Raw genomic sequence first — 12,196 nt, forward strand, 5'->3', positions numbered from 1 at the left:
CTTTCCTTCCTGTCCTGTCCCTCCTGTACAGCCTATAGCCCTTGATATTCACCACCCAGTCATGCGTTGGGTCCCACCATGTTTCAGTGAGCCCCACTATGTCTGGGTTGGTGTCAGCTAGCAGGAGGGTAAGTTCCTCCTGCTCATTCCTCACATTACGAGTGTTTGTGTAGAGGCATTTGAGGCCTCACAAAGATGTGTGCACTGGCCCCCTAATCTCAGTACTGCCCTGGCCCCTGTTGCTTACCTGGGTATTTGTTCTGCTTGTCATTGATTTAGGCTGGGCTGTACTTGTGGATGCCGCTTGATTTAGTGGTCCAAGGCTTCCTCTGCCCTCATCTTCCCCATCCCCTGACAAGCCAAGTTTAAAGCCTACCAGAGGAAATCCACCAACCTAGAAGAGAACACATGCTTTACTTTGGGGGAAAGGTGAAGCCCATCCCACCCGAGCATGTCTTTTGTTGTGAGGGTTGTTGTCTAGGAAGCCAAAGCCTGCCTTGAGACACCATTCCCGAAGCTGCCAATTGGTCTCTCTGATGCAGGTCTCCTGTCATCTTCCATGTCTGCTCACTGATAGGACAGAAGAGAAAACCACCTGTGCCCCTATCTCACTCAGCACGCCCCCCCCCAGAGCATGGTAGTCTGTCATCAGGTGATCAGGGCTTCTCCTGGCAGCATCATTAGTACCCACATGGATTAGGACCATGGGGTAGTAATCGATGGGCTGGATCATGGCCTGGATCATCCCCACCATGTCCTGAATCTGTTCTCCGGGCAGGCAGACCTCATGTGTTGAGGGGTCCTGGCAACAGATGGGGCCATCTGTACCTCTCAGAAATCACCTACAACAATCGCTCGACGTTTCCTCCTCTGAGTCTGCTTAGCTCCTTCAGCCTGTTTGGAGTGCGGAGAGTGTGGATTTGCCTCCTCTCTGGTTTCCTCCTCTCCTTCCTTCTCCTCCAGTGTCACCAGGGCCTCGTACCTGTTCTCCAGCTGGTCTGGAGGAACTGGTACTGCTTTGCTGCGAGCAGCCCTGGTTCTGGATGTGACTGTCTGCCACTCTGCAGTGGAGGGCACCTCCCAGGGTGCTTCTTCCTTGGGTGCATGGCCCTGCAGGGAAAGGAAATTACCATCGATTTCATCCTCAGCCTCCCTGATTCCCCTCAGACTGCTAGCCTCCTCCTGGAGCTCCCTCACCTGAGCCTCCAGCGCCCTAAGACAGGTGTCTGCAGGACAGGTGTGGGGGCCACCCAATCCCTGCCCCCCCCCCAGCCTTGCTGGGTATCCCTTGCAGGCCAGGGGGCAGGGGGATGCCAGTTCCCCCATGGGCTCTGTCTGGGTGGAGGCCTCAAACAGGCCCCCAGGTAGGCAGCGCACCTGGGGCAGGGGCCCTAGCAGCACTCTGTGTTGACACCATTGTATGAATTCCTGATTATTTATAGTTTGGTGTGTTGCCTTCACCCTACCTTTGCAAGAGTCTCCCTCCTGGCCCTTCCTGCCTGCTCGCTGGCACAAACGCCGGCATGCTCTTACAGAGAGCACCTGTTTGCACACTTTGTTCACACAGGCGTGGCTCAGGAGTGCGGCTCCCTACCGGCTCAGCTAAAAGGGATCCAGGTGGCTTCCCCTCCGGATCCAGCTCAGCTGTGTTGGGTCCCTCTGCTCCACTTACCTTTGGGGGATCAGCTGTTGCTGCCCCCACTGCTGGTTCCGCTGCTGCTGTGTTTGCCTCTGCCTCAGGTCAGATAACGGGGCACACGTGTGCGGGACGCACGTGTGCCTAGATCCCTCCTCTCCTCCCTGATCCTGGCTCCTGAGTGAATCGAAGAGCTTTTCTAATAAGGCGGGGCAATGGATTCTAGATCCTCTGTGGGCATGTCTGTACTTCAGTCCAAGATGTGACTCTAGCCTGTGTAAGATGTATTGGAGCTCACTTTAAGAAAGCAGGCTCAGGAACTGAATAGACAGCAAGGTATTCAATGTGGGCTGAAAATGTCACTTGGGATTGTGGGCAAGTATTCTGGCACTTAGCCCATCCTGAGCTCCAATTGTTATAGCTACACTAATGCCCAGGCATGAACTCACTCATTTAGTGGCTCAGGTGCATCTGTAAAAGCTGCAGTCATGCCTTTGGACCACACTGGTGACCTGCAGAGCTCACAGAGTCAATATTCAAATGGAAGCCAACATCCAGAAGAAAGGATTAAGGTTTGTCAGAGCTGCACAACATTCTCCCCTCTGATTCCTCCCCACCCTCCTGGCTCCTTGTTTCACCGCTTCATATAGAGAAACAGCTATTGACATGAAAGTTAGGAAGTAGGATGGAATGTAACTAACAGCAGAAAAGGGAAAGGAAACCCTAAATACATTTTGATAAGAAACATCCAAGCACAAAATGCTTTACCAAACCCACATTTTAAACATATTGGGTGTGTCCACATGAGCTGCTAACTACACAGTAGCTGAATAATACTGTGAAGTTGCTTATCACAGCACCGACAGTGGTAATAAGTTACTGTGCAGTTTAATTAAGCTACTGTGCAGTAGCATCACTTAAAATGCGTTCGTCGGTGCTACTACACAGTAACTCCGGTTACTGCACATTTATTTAGTACTTGTTTATACAAGTACTAAATATATGTGCATCCTTTATATAGGCTTGTTTATACAAGTACTAAATAAATACGCAGTAACCACTGTGCAGTAGCATCTCGTGTAGACATGCTCACTGTGGGGGACAAGCTAAATACTTCCAAGAACTATTTGTGGACGTATCTTTAAATAAGCGGTAAGGATTTACTTCTACAGCACCGGCAATTTCTTTGATTAACTTTCCAGAGACTGTATTGTTTCTCTAAAATATGGATAAACGAGGGGTGTTGGACACTGATTTATTTCACCAACAGGTTAATGAGCAAACCTTAGTTCTCCTCATTAAGTGGCTTGATTTCAGAAGATGTTACAGTGTAGCAGTAATAAATTATTACTCCCAACAAGCAAATATATTCATCTAGTTATACCTGGAGAAGGGCAATTTATATTAAAATTCCTTCCTTACGTTACTTTTAAGGCAGTACAGCAATACATAACCTCTATGAATGGTACCTTTGGGAACCAACCAAGCACAGTGAGAATACTCTGATAGTCCTGGAGCTGAGCACATTTTCTTTTTTTTTAATTTAATATGTGATTGAATTACTCCTCAAAAACCTTTGATGACTTGACCACCAGAGATAACCATTTTCCATTTTTTTAAATAAAACAGAACAATTCTGGTGTAGAGTTTGCTCAAGGCTTTGATGGCCCTTCCCTGCTACAGCAGCTAACTTGTGCAGGTCATATAGGAACTAAACAGCCTTCTCTGAGAAATATTTGGTCCTTTTCTAACATGGAAATGAGCATGAATCCAGGAGAGCTTGTAGATGGGCTTTTATTCTTTCTATGTTACAAAGTCTGAAACCAGAGATGAATATTTTTCCAAGTGGATTAAGATTTGAAAAATAAAAATGATTCCATAAGCCATATTTCCACTCTACTTTTCATTATTTGCATTTCAAACCAACAGAATGATGGAATTAAAGTCTTTTGGAAGTGTCAAAAATAAGAAGTGGCAAAATGGTGCCAAGAGTTGCCAGTGATGCCTCTGCTACATTTACAACAGCTGTTTGAGGAAGAAAGCAGCCCCCCTTTGTGCACTTCCAAATGGCAAGTAAAAGTGTTGATTCCAACTTAGATAACATGGAAGTTGGCATTCAGAAAGAGGTATGCTCTCCTTTTTCTGATCCAGTCAGCAGAGGGAATCTATGATGTCTTTCCTGTATCCCAAGAAAATATTTCTTCTATGCACATAAAGTCTGTTGGGTGGTTTGTGAATTTAGGGCGTAGTTACATGAAAACAAAGCCAAGCAAGTAAACTCCACTGATACCTTTACCTTTAGAGAGATGCATAAAGATAGTACTGGAGGAAGCAGCGGATATTTTGGTAATAAGCTTTTACTCAGAAAAGTGTATACATTTGATTGTTGGTGTCTAAGGTTCATCTCTACTCTGCCTTCTGCCTAATGTAGCTAACTGCCTCTTTCTTTGGGAAATATTGATAACTAGTGTTATTAGTTACTCGAGTCATTAGTATTACTCATTATACCAATTCCATCTGCTGGCCAGGACTTTTAGGTTAATTCACATGGAGAAAATGGCCACCACACTTCTGGTAGTGAACATGTGGCTATTTCAAAGAACCATGCCCCTGGAGATTGAGGAAGTATAATTGGAAAACAAAATAATGAACTTATACTTAACTTGTTCTGAGAAAAGCATAACTTTGTCTGTACTGGAGATAGCCTTTGTATAGGGACTTCAGATACCAAGGTAGTTGTGAACACTGGACTCTTCTACTAACCAAAGGAGAACACTGTAGCAAATGATAAATTGGTAAGTGAATCTCACAAAGCAATTGGCATCAGCATATTTAACGACACCTTTCAAGCAGCATCACTTCAAGGAAAAGTAGACATTAGTAGCCAATTTACTTCTCAGCTGTTAATAATGAATCCAGTTAATATTTCATCCCAACTTAACATTCCTATTTACTATGAAGGTACCCAGAAAGGCACTACTAGAGATATTCCTTCATTCGTTTTAAAAATAAGATTTCTTTGGTAATGATCTATATGAAACAGAGATGGGAGCCAACTGGAATTTCAAATCTCCCCTCTTCTTAAAATAAACAGCAGATGTAACACTCAACTAGAATTTATTTTTCATTTTGGGATTGGAGTAATTGCCTCTTCCTTCCTTTAGCACGTACCTTCCTTTTTACAGAGTGAGCATCAGCCTCCAATGCTCTTCAGGCTTTTGCCTGAAATGCGTGATGCCCATGAGCCTCATTCCTAAGTGGGTACTACTGGGTTATAATTTGAGTTGACTGAAGAATAACCTCTCCCAACTCTCTGGAACCATTTGAAATGGAAAATAACATAGACTCTATATCTTGCTATGTAGAGTTTTCAGTTCAGCTGGCTTTTTTCTAATGTTTTAATAAACCTCTCTGGTTGGTGGGTATGAGAGAGAATATACTGATATTCTACTCCTGCATGCTCCTTGGGACACAGACCATCCTTTTCTAACATGTGGGTGCATCTACATAAGATGCTTATTGTGGAGTTCCTAATTAGCTCTGCAGTAAAGTGTCTTTGTCTACACAAGTGGTGCTATTAGGCCAGAGCAAACTAACTAACTCTGCTATAGGATAGTACTGTTGGACACAAGTACCATTCTATTTATTTTGCTGCAACCCACATGTAGATGGTGATGGGCCGGCCGGGCCCTAGAGTTCAGGAGGTGGAAAATTTGTCCATACAGAAAAGGAGGGTGGAGGAGTGGACACACTGCATCCTGGGATATGGAAGGACTGCAATTTGGGTGGCTCGCCTGTGGGGAGTGGGCACGCATTAATGAAACATAAGCTGACTAACATGCATCAGAGATAAACCTAACCTGGAGTGGCATAACTTTAAGCTGCCTTAAGTGTGCCCAAACCTAGTTTAAGGAGTTAATGTGTGGACAATCCAGCAGCTAAGAGCTCCAAAAGCCACCTAAAATTAATGTGTAACAAGGCTCAAATACGGCATGTCTCCAGCTTATTGGACCAGACATTAGAGGCCTCCATGAAAACACAACCCTCTCACTTGCAGAAAAATGCCCTGCAGTTGTGTCTTGGTGTGCACCCAAGGTATCTGAGCCATACTCTTTTAGGCTCAGGAATGTTTAAATGCATGAGTGACTGGCGCCTCCTGAATCTGGGGGGGCAGTAGGCCTACTGACAGCATTGGTGTTGGCCATCAGGGGAAGCAAGTGCATCTCCCCATGCACCCCTTACCAGTCGCCTATGTTTAAATAATAACTACACGACAGGTTTTCAGCATGAGTCACATGTGGAATGGAGATGAGTGGGTGGGATGTGTTTTCCTGACATCACGCCCTAGCACTGTCCAGTGTTGTGAAGACATGCCCGTAGTCTGTTGCCTTCCTAGGGCTCCATGTCACCAGCATGTTTTTGCCAATAAAACCAAATATGCCAAGCTGTATTAGAAGTTGGTGTGTCTAAGTAAGCTTCAGTTCTGCTTCAATAACGTAATAGTATTATTATCAATAATATTCACCACAAGAGGGATTTTGCTGTGGATTTGTTACAATACACTCCCATAACTGGTTACCTGCCTTAGGGAGCAAACAATAAGCAAAGCTTTACCTTAAGGTAAACAGGGAGAGACTCCTGTAGGAAATGCTTCCATCTCTGAGTGTGTGGGGCTTGGGAAGGGGAGGAGGAGAAAGTGTGTGTGTGTGTACACATAACAGTTTAGACTGAAGTGACAAGATTTACAAAAAGCTGACAGTTGGGATCAGGATTGCAGAAAATCTAGTAGCTCTTTAGCTGTTTAATCAGGTGCTAAGCTCCTGGCCCCACAACAACTGCAACCAAAATTTTACCTGAAATCTAAAAATGCCCTGATACTTCCTCTTATTTCCCTATATTTAATACAAACCTGGAGACCATACTCTGATAACTAAAAAATTTAAATTAAATTTAATTTAAAAAAATCCGGGATTGATTCTGCAACAGCTATCCAGGAACCTAGTAGTTTTTCTTCAAGACATCCACTATCTTGCCTTTGAAGGCAAAGGAATTCAAACATTCTGCCTTCAAGAAACTTCCCTTTCATTGACAAACACAGAGAAAACCTGAATGAGTGACTGAATGAATGAATGATTGGCTCTTGAGCGACAATATATTTTTCTTAAGATTGGGAAGGCATCAGTCCTTTAGCTTTGGTTCCTATTATTAGCCACTATTAGCATTATAATTATAAATACCTGGTAAATTTCTCCCTTTGATCTAGCGGGCATGTCACTCAGTAGTCTTTTAAACTCTAGATTTTCCTCTCTCTGTCTTGACATTTGCCATTGTCTTCATCCTGAATACCTTCCCTGCTGTTCTCAAAAGCTGGCCAAAAAAACACTAAGAGGATAGATTGTAGTATCAAGTACCATGGCTTCAGGCTCTGAGGCAGCTGCCATGTTCTAAAAGCTTCCTTTATTCTTTCCAACCACAGCTTTCCAATTGCATGAAGGACAAATATTCACTTCTCTCCCTTTACCTTTCACGGAAAAAAAAGCTGAGACTGACAATAAACCCTTCCCTCTTTGCAGCCTGGCCCAGTGGACATTAATACAGCTTGTAATTGCTTGCCTCTGTTGGTTTTAGTCCTTTGCCCTTTTTTCCTTTCTTTTTGTACGTCAGCTTCACCATTGCAACTATTCACTCTATTCCCAGTGCTGAAATCTAAGTCTTACATGCAAGCAAAATACTCAGCCATTCATGACAAATTGAATGGCTTAATTTAAAAGGGAAGATAGCACCTCATCTAATGTTACTATTCAGGACAATAATCTCCATCACTAGCTCAATGAAGAAAGCAGTGTGTCTTGGGTTCAAGTACAGACTATGCTGATGATCTCTGGGTTTGAAAGGACCAGAAAGAGCACCTTTCTGCCTTTGACGCCAACAATACAATGGCCAGCATTTGTAAAAAGCCAAAAAATAATATTCTACTCTCTGCTGATCCTGGCAGGGTCTCCACTAATAACTTGCAAAAAGCTAAAATGAAGCAAAAATGAGCTAAAACATTCTGCAAATATGAGGCTGGATCCTTAGTGTGATAAATCAATGTAGTCAATATAGCTACACCAATTTACCCTGGTTTAGGTGCTACCCCTAAATTAAACATTTCTGTTCATACTTAAAAAAATGAGTAGACGATCTGGAGCCAGAATTTTTTCAAAAAACCCTTTTCCATGAATAACTGAGTTGCAGGTGAGTAGTACGTGTACTACTGCCATCTGCTGGATGAATTCAAATAACAGCCATTCAAATATATATTTTTAGGTGGATGAGTTATATAGCAGTAAACTTCGGTAAACTGTAATAAACTTTTATACCTATGATAGCTACTAGCAAGTCTGTAGCAAAAGGCTTCATGTAAGAAGTACATTTCTTTTCTTTAGGCATGCACTTGAATGGGTCTCCATGATGTGTGCTGTCAGACTTATTAAATATTCTCCATCAGAACTTTTTGCTGATTTCAGCAAAAAAATGCGGCAAAGCTCTGCTTTTCTTGATATTACTTTCCCAGAATGCAGAAAACCTGAAGTCCAAAACTGTAAACAGTTGTAAAAAGAAAAAAAAACCCCTATTTGGGGGGTTTTGATAATTTTCTTCTGCTCTTGACAGGTTTCAGTTGCCTAAAAACATATGAAAAAAATATTTTTTTTCCCTACGAAATTTAAGAACACTCAAAGAAACAACACTTCAGTGTTTTGACCAGCTGGGTTGCACACTGGGTATGCTGATAAAAACCTGTTATACAGAAAGCTGAGCAGTTCCTAAAATAACCATTTCCCCCCCTGCTAATTCTGTTGGCATTAACATAAAGGATTTAATTATCTATTTTCTACAATGTTTGTAATGATTTACTTCACTCCAAAGTGAGTGTGCAGTGGGTGTAAAATGCCACCAGATAGGAGAAGAGCTCATTACTTTTAAGTGCAGCTCAAATAATATTTAGGGTTGCTGATCTTTTTCAAACCCTGCTATCTGAAAGTATTGCCAGGATAAGATCAATTTGTTTGCGTTCTGCCAGAAACATGCACCAGGAAGTTGGAGAAGTATGTACATCTATTAGTTTGCTTAGGGGCAGTGAGTTGGCTGAAAATGCAGGGTTCCTTCTGAGGCTAGATGTCAGGCTGCAGTGAAAAATTGGTGGTATATTTAATTGGTCTAATAAAAGTTACCACATTTACCCAAAGGACCTTGCCTGCTATATAATATGGATCCAGAACATATCCCTGCTGCTTTAGATAATAGATAACGTCTCCCACAAATAAAGAAAGTATTAATGAGGCACAAGGTTGGAAATGATTTGGGTTGTTCTGAAGATTTTTTTATTATCCCTGCCACTCACAAATGATTGACAGAATTACTTAGACCTAAACCTGTCAATTGTATGAATACAACTCTCTCTAAAGCGAATGTCACTACTGTGAGCATAGATAAATGTCTAAACACCTATGACGTCATAGGTGGAGCTAGGATATTGTTTCTTTTTTCAACTAGAAAACAGAGCTTGAAGGTGTTGACTCTACAAAATGTTCTTTTCCAGTGCAGACAAAGCCGAAGACAAAGCCTGGGTTGTAGTATCTAGTACTCTGGCTTCATGCTCTGAATCAGATCCTCCTTTTCTAAAGACTTTCTGTTCTTTGCACAAACGCATTCCAAGCTGCCTGAAGGACCAAGTTTGAGTTTTTGCCCTTGCAGGATGAATGAGAAAAATGGCCTTTAAAAAATTACATTGAACTCTGATATTACCCTCTAATAAAATATTGGATTTGATCAGAGTTTTTTGGTTAAAGTAGAGAATCTTACCACCTATTAAATACTGAGACAAAGCAAGAATAGCTGTTGGCAGATGTGGAAAAAACCAGCGATGTACTGGAAGAGGCATTGTGTTAGTTTGACCTGGCTAGATCATGCAGGACTTTTTGGCATTTTAATCTAAAACTTATTAATCAGCTATTGGATAGAAGCATTAAAGCCCCCCACTGAAGCATGGGATCTATACAAATATAACCCTTCTGCTGGGCATTGGTCGGCAGCAAAAAAGGGCCAGGTTCACATTTTGGGGTACACCTCCTTGCAAGCAGTGTAAACACAAACCTCCATATTTATTACAAACAATAAAAACAACCCCCCCAGTAAAATTTTAATACACTACAAAGTCTATAGATGGCAGTCTTTGGGGTGAGGCTTCACACATACTGAGGTGGTCTGGGACTTGTTGCTTTCCAACGGGTAGTTCCAGGGGCCTATTCCTGCCCTTTAGCAATGGTGGGGGGGCACACTGGAGAGTCCTGAGCTGCTCCTTGGGTTCACTACATCATGGGGAGCCACTAAAGAGTGTGGCTCCTTCTGGGTTGCAAGGGGCTCCATTGCTCCTGGAGACGTGGTAGAATGCAAACCTCCACTTCCACATGGTGGCTTTGAGGGATTAACTGTGGTTTTTGTCAGCACACAGCACCCCAAAATTTCTAGTCCCAATCCCAGCTCTGCTGGGTGGAAAATTGCAAAAGAGCTCAAAGGAAAGGTCAGGTCTACCTGGGCTTGGGCTGGAAGTGCAACTAGCGCCCAACCATACCACTTGATTGGGACATAAACTACAAAGGGGACAAAAGGAGGCCCAGGCCTATCTCACCGGGCCTGAACTGGGCAGCAAAAGCTGGCCAGGCTTATACTACTTTGAGACCTGTAACAATAAGTGCCAGGCCTTACCCTGGCTTAAACCATGCCAGGTTCCACTCTGGCCCAAATCTGCCAGCCAAACATATGGCTGGGGTTCAGCCACATAGTTAGGCTGAAATGCAATAGCTGTGAAACGGGAAAAAGGGCCCAGGCCTCTGGCTGCAGCCTTGACATCCAGTCTCAGCCACACCACTATTCTGAGACACTACAGGCATTTTTACACATGCTCTGGGAGGCACGAGGGAGATGGGGGTGCTTTAATTAGAGAGCACTTTTAATTAAAAATGCCTGAGTGTCACATGTATCAGCATCCCCCACGCTGAAAAATGGTGGTGGGGCACTTTGAATGAAAGCTCATTAAACAGCTTGATCTATGAGATTTGTTTTATCTCCTGGTTTTGACTGAGTTAAGCATAACACTGAAAAAGTCTTTCTTGAAGTACTTTGCTGTTTTTAACTAAAACTGGAAAGTAGTGATTTGTGCAAAAAATAAAAAATCGTATCAAGTTAAGCTTATCAAATTTAAGCTTTTCTTTTTTTCTTTTGGGCTATAGCTAGTTCTTATTTTGTTTAAACTAATCCTGTCTTCTTCAACTCGTACATGGAGACACTTTCTTCTCCATGGGCATATCTACATGAGACGCTGACTGTGCAATAACCAAAAATATTGCACAGTAACGCATCACAGCATGGACAGTGAGACTTTGCTACTGTGCAGTATTATTAGGCTGCTGTGCAGTAGTATCACCTAAAAGATATTCACCAGTGCCACTGCACAGTAACTGGTTACCACACATTTATTTAGCACTTGATTACGCAGGTAGTAAATAACTGTGAAGTAATGACTGCACGGTAGTGTCTCATGTAGATGCACCCTATGGAGCTCAGAATGTTAATGATTATTTCATCCAAATGGAAATCTAAAGTTATTCATTTCTATGTAGGCATTTATAGTGCGCTCATTACAGTATTGAGAACTCTGGGCATTCAACAGTCATGAATCAGGCCCTTAAAATAATGGGATGTAAAAATATAATACGCAGAAGGTCTTTTTATTTGTCTGCTGGTATTGAGTCTTTAAGATATACTTATGGCGTATTATCAGGTATTCCTCTGCACCAAGTAGAGTAAAAGTATCACTTCCTTAGCCCTACTTGCAACACATTGGCTAATGCAGAGGTAGGCAATAATTTTGCGTGGAGGGCTGCTTATTGAGTTTCAGCAAGCCATTGATGGCTGCCTGGTAGGCAGCCAGAGGCAGATAAATGCTAATTTTCTAAATTTTTTAGAGGCTCCGTGGGCCAGACAGTATGGCCTGGTGGGCTGCATCCAGCCCACGGGCTGCATTTTGCCCGCCCCTGGTAATGCATCCCAGTATGCTATTAAGCTCTGTTGACTATAGCGTCAAACTGGCAGCTCATGTTCATCCTGCGATCAACCATTACCCTGAGGTTGCTTGCAACCATCGTGCTGGCCAGGACATCTCCTCCTAACCTATATTCATGTTGCTGTTACTTCTCTCCCCAGTGAAGCACTCTGCATTTGTCCTTATTGAACTATATCCAGTTCCACTCTGCCCACCTTCCCAGCTTGTTCAAGTCTGCTTGGATCTGCATCCTATCCCCTAGCATGACTACTTTTCCCCATAACTTACTACTGTTCACAAACTTGGCCAGCGTGCTTTTCACATCCTCTTCTAAATCATTGATAAAGATGTTCAAAAACACGGGGCCAGGAGCTGAACCCTGTGGGACACCACTGGTCACTTGGGCTATGCAAAGCTTCAGTCACTGATTCAATTTGGCAGAGATTTGGCCTGATTTGGTCACTGAATCTCCGAAT

The 12,196-nt window shown here is 42.9% G+C and overlaps 1 long non-coding RNA gene across 1 annotated transcript; it reads right to left on the reverse strand.

Annotated features, from left to right (window-relative positions):
* Positions 1-286: 286 nt before the first annotated feature.
* On the reverse strand, positions 287-5,890 carry LOC109319167. Its single transcript, XR_002103393.1, has 3 exons — positions 5,879-5,890; positions 1,078-1,088; positions 287-394 (listed from the first exon to the last, which is right to left on the reverse strand). It is a non-coding gene; the product is annotated as an uncharacterized LOC109319167 (long non-coding RNA).
* Positions 5,891-12,196: the final 6,306 nt, after the last annotated feature.

Source organism: Crocodylus porosus, unplaced genomic scaffold (assembly GCF_001723895.1).
Source record: "Crocodylus porosus isolate Cpor-Errol unplaced genomic scaffold, CroPor_comp1, whole genome shotgun sequence".
NCBI classification, from domain to species: Eukaryota; Metazoa; Chordata; order Crocodylia; family Crocodylidae; genus Crocodylus; species Crocodylus porosus.